This window comes from Galeopterus variegatus, unplaced genomic scaffold (assembly GCF_000696425.1).
Source record: "Galeopterus variegatus unplaced genomic scaffold, G_variegatus-3.0.2 Scaffold7188, whole genome shotgun sequence".
Taxonomy (NCBI): domain Eukaryota; kingdom Metazoa; phylum Chordata; class Mammalia; order Dermoptera; family Cynocephalidae; genus Galeopterus; species Galeopterus variegatus.
Window position 1 is genome coordinate 116,741 of NW_007733299.1, and position 4,872 is coordinate 121,612.

The following is a 4,872-nucleotide window of genomic DNA, read 5'->3' on the forward strand; positions in this document are numbered from 1 at the left end:
AATCAGAAAACCATGGATGAAGCTCAGCTATGCCACTTCTTAGCTGCATGAATTTGAACAAGCCACATAAATTCTCTCTGAATTTCAATTTCTTCATAAATAAAAGGAAAGATTATTTTTACTTGCTGCCTTTAGTTAAATGTCCCCCAAAACTTAATCCTCACTATAACCGTTGAGGTAGAGAAATCCTATTAGAGTAATTGAAAGGTGAGGCCACGAAGAGATGATTGGATTGTAAGACCATGCCATAGTGAATGATTTAGAATGGTGGTCACGGGCATGGTTTGGAGAGCTTTAAAGGTGAGTGAATGAGGATAGTGTCTCTCTCCGCTCCACCATTTTTACAATGTGATACCCTGCCATCACTGTCACCACCACCAAGACCTTCACCAGCTGTGTTCCCTGGACTTTGGACTTCCCAGCCTTAGAAACCGTAAGCAAGAAATTTTGTTTTCTTATAAATCACCCAGTTCCAGGTATTTGTTGTAAGCAACAGAAACAGACTTAAACACCTGCCTCAGAGGATTGTTAGAAAGAAGTGAGATCAAGAAAAAAGAATTGTGAATGTCCAATGCTTTGTTTTGTTTTTTAATCTTTTTTTAAAAATCACCATGCCCTCATGTTTTTGTGGCTTGGAGAATAATCCTCTAAATGCTAATATGAGTTCTAATTCTCATTTCCCTAGAATTTTACCTAGTTGGGAAATAGCATATTCTGAAAATGTGCTTCACTCCTCCTTCTAGCCTGGAGAGACATGGCAGAATTTTCTTCAACATCCTTTAAAGTTTGGTAACTATTTTGTTTTTGTTTTGTTTTGTTTTGTTCTCTTTAGAAACCAAACAATTTTTTTTCTCTGAACACTTAAAACATTTGATAAAAAGTAAGTGCTTTTTAACAAAGTTATACAGTGACTTACTTATTCAAGGGTATCAAGCTAAGTAACCCCTGATCCTTCAACCTCTGAGTAGACCAACCTCTTAGCTGCCTGTTCCCTATGGCCCTGAATGTACAGCTCAGTTGAGCTAAAACAGCTAAGATAGAATAGTATCTAAATTAGCACAGCCTATGACAGGATCTCACGTTAAATTTGTCATTTGAGATATGCCCATAGTCCATACTGAAAGACAATAATCAGACATAGAAATAAAGTTTTTTAAAAAATGTCCTGCCCTTGAGAAGTTTACAAGCTAACTGAGATGAAAGGCAGGTGTCAATTAACATAAGCGAATGTGTAACTAATATAAAAATATTAACTCTCTGTTAAGAGTAGAACATTTTGGTTAAACACTATTGTACTTATCAGATAATTTTCTTTCATCGGTTTTCAAGTAGTAACTCCAAAGTTGATTCTTTTCCTTATTAAGCTATACTACAATATCATTAAACATAATGGAACTGAACATCTTCTGACAGGCCAATTAAAAGAGAGTTATGATTAGCAGAATATTGGTTAATCAAGATTATAGTGTTTGGCAGAACATTATTTAAAGGTGTGCTAAGTTTTATTTGAGGAGTTTTTATGTATATCTATGCTTTATCTGTATCTATGTGTATGTACATACATGTGTGCAAATATGTCTATAAAATGGCAACCATAGGGTATGTTTTGTGTACATGTCAATGGAGGAAATCAGTACTTTCAAAGTGTATAGCCTGTGATTTGATTAGGAACTCCAGCTGCTTTCCACAAAAATGTATAATGTCTGTGACATTTTGACTCATCCTCAGTCTAGTTTTGCAGTGTTTCCAACAATGTTGTTCTTTTACTGTGGTTATTTTCCACTTACCATGTTGCAATGCACTACTTGAGACTGAAAATGTAGCAGTTGTCTTTCCTACATGAGTGTCATGCTACCATCCTTTATTTTCCATCATTCATCACATAATTATATTGTGATAATGAGTAATGTAGACATTAATCATTAAAATCATAAGATAACTTTGATTGACAGAGCAATTCAGAAAGCTCTCAGTTCACTTTTTGTGTGATTCTGGGCTTTAATTTAATGACAATAAGTTTATCTTGTAGTTGTGGATATAAACACTTGCCCTGAACTTTCAATATTCTGTGCAGTATCATTTTGAATGTTCATATAAAACTTTCATTCTCTGCTCTGCAGTGCCTGACAAATAATAAAATGACTCATGAAAACACTGATATTATATGGGCAGAATGAATATCTCTTTCTATCATCCAAAAAAGAGCTCTGAAATCTCATTTGTAGCTTCTCGTGTATTTTCCTAACTTCTAAAGAAGAGTACACTTATTCAGGGTGTTTTGGTTTCCACTTGAACAAGGTCCAGGAGGTAAATGATCAAAGAGAGAAAGGCCGGCATCACTGGCTTTGGTATATTATTATCTTGGTGCTCGGCTCTAATGAATGCCATTCAAGGAGGCCAGATGCATCAGCCTAGGAAAGAGTCTGAAGAGGGCCATTGTTACCCATGATATTCATTGCTGATGTTGATGTGTCATTATGAGGAATAAGGATATCTGCCAAGTGCATGGTGAGATCACAAACTGCCAGCTAATACAATAGAAAGCATCTCAACAGAGAAAAAAAAAATAGGACATATTCTCTGAAAAAGAACAGAGTCTCATCCAAGATCAGAACTAATAATAAAGAGTCTATATGGGTAAAATGAAAACATTGATTAAAGGCTGGTAGACGTACTTAGAAAAATGATGTATCCTAAGATTATAAAATAACAGTGACCACTTACAATAGATTTCTTCTTCCAATGAAATAAAACTCAGAACTACAAAGACTATAAAATATAGTTCAAAGTTTTACAATATAAGGGAAGTTGGCTTCTAGATTCAATAAGTACTAAAATATTCTGAAAAACAATTAAGATTATGATGCCTGGGAAGCTGGAATCTGTAATGTAAAGAAGAAAATATTTTCACCTTTTATTTTTCAATAATTTTGTATGTAAATGAATGTGGCACAGGTTTTCCTGGAGCATAGTTAGCCCTTAAAAATGTTAGTATATATGAAAAAGGAAACTTTGGTGACATTCCTTCCTTTACGACCTGTGCAGCATGTGGTATTATTAAGATCTGAATTTGGTGTTGCTTTGTCTTTACTATCCTATGTCTACTTGGCAATTTTCTAAATTTCTCTATCTCCAAGGAAAGCCGTTAGGTCCCATGTTGAGTTCATTAGCATTGCCTAGTAAATTAAAATGCAGGAGACAGCTTGTAAGGAACACAAGAGCAGTGTTTGTTAATGAAGCATCTTACCTGAACACGTCTTTTTTCTAATCGGGCTGACAGAAACAAAGCTATGTTTTACTGATGCAGCAGAGAAAAAGAGAAGGAATCATTGATTATGAGAAATGAGCTGGTATTCAGCCTGCCCAGTGGGGATAGCAGCCCAGTGCGTTCGTGCAGCCCAGTGTGTTCTGTGGCATATTTGGTAGACGACAGTTTGACTACAGCTCAGTCCATGAGAAAGTTTTACTCAGCCTGTTTAAACGGAGAATGATAGAGACATGTTAGGGAAATTGGATTTTGATGAAACAACAGTTTTGAGTGATGAAGGGCAAAGTAAGGGGACTGCACACTCACACGGACCTGGGTTCAGACTCTCCTCATTTCTTACCTGCATCGGCCATCCCACCAGTGTCCAATATTCCCATGTCCAAGCTGCAGGCTCCCACCACATCCAACCTCCAAACTTCTCAGAGCGATTGTCCTAAAATAAAAGTCTGATCTTGTCACTCATCTGCTGAAAATCTTTCAGAGGTTCCTGTCACCTACAGGATAAAGATCAAAATCCTTAGTCAGCAGAGAAATCCCTCTGAGACCTGATACCAGATGACCTTCTCTGCTTATGTCCTGCTCCTCTTTGATGTGTGGCACTTGAGCATTAGCCATACCCAGTCTCTCTAGTTCTCCCACCTCGCCATATTCCCTCCTACACCAGGCCACTGAACATGCTGCCTCACCTGCCATTATGCTAACAGCCATTACGATCCTCCTCCTCTATTACTGGTGAACAATTACCCTTCCTTTAAAACTCTGCTTCAATACCATCTTTCTCTCTCTCTCTCTCTCTCTCTCTCACCCTGTCTTTATATATACATATATAATGATATAATGTATATATATGTATACACATATATGTATATGTGATATATATACACATATACACATATGAAACAAGACAGTCCTCAATGTGCACAATACTGTAGAACCATGAAAATGACCATACGAGCTAAAACCAAGTGCAGTGATCTTAATAGTCAATAGGAAAAATTATAATTGTTCCATGACTTCTAAAATTTTTTGACATAATAAGAGGGCCAAAGCAGATTGGAGGGTTCAAGGGGTGAACTGTATCAGACAACTCTTGTGTACCACCTCAGATCATTAAAAACTCTCAGTATCAGTTATAATTGTATAGGAAGATAAAAAATAGTAAAATGAATATTTATCTACTAAACTGTAATTTAAAACATTAGAAACATTGAGAATGAATGTTTTATTTCTTTGTAAAAAAAAAAATGTATCCAGAAGTTTGAATAGTGCTTGCCTCCTTTTTCTCATAGTAGAGTTTACAATACAGAACAAGCATATTTTCTATGCCTTGATGCTATGGTCTGAATGTTTCTGCCCCCTGAAATTCATGTGTTGAAATACTAGCTCTAAAGTGATGGTATTAGGCAGGGGGACCTTTTGGGAGGTGATTAGTGAATAGGATCAGTGCCTTATAAAAGAAACCACAGAAACCTTCCTTGTTTACTTCACCACATGAGGACCCAGAGAGAGAGCACATCTGGGAGGAATGGGCCCTCACCAGACACTGCACTGCCAGCACCCTGATCTTGGACTTCCCAGACTCCAGAAATGTGAGGAATAAATGT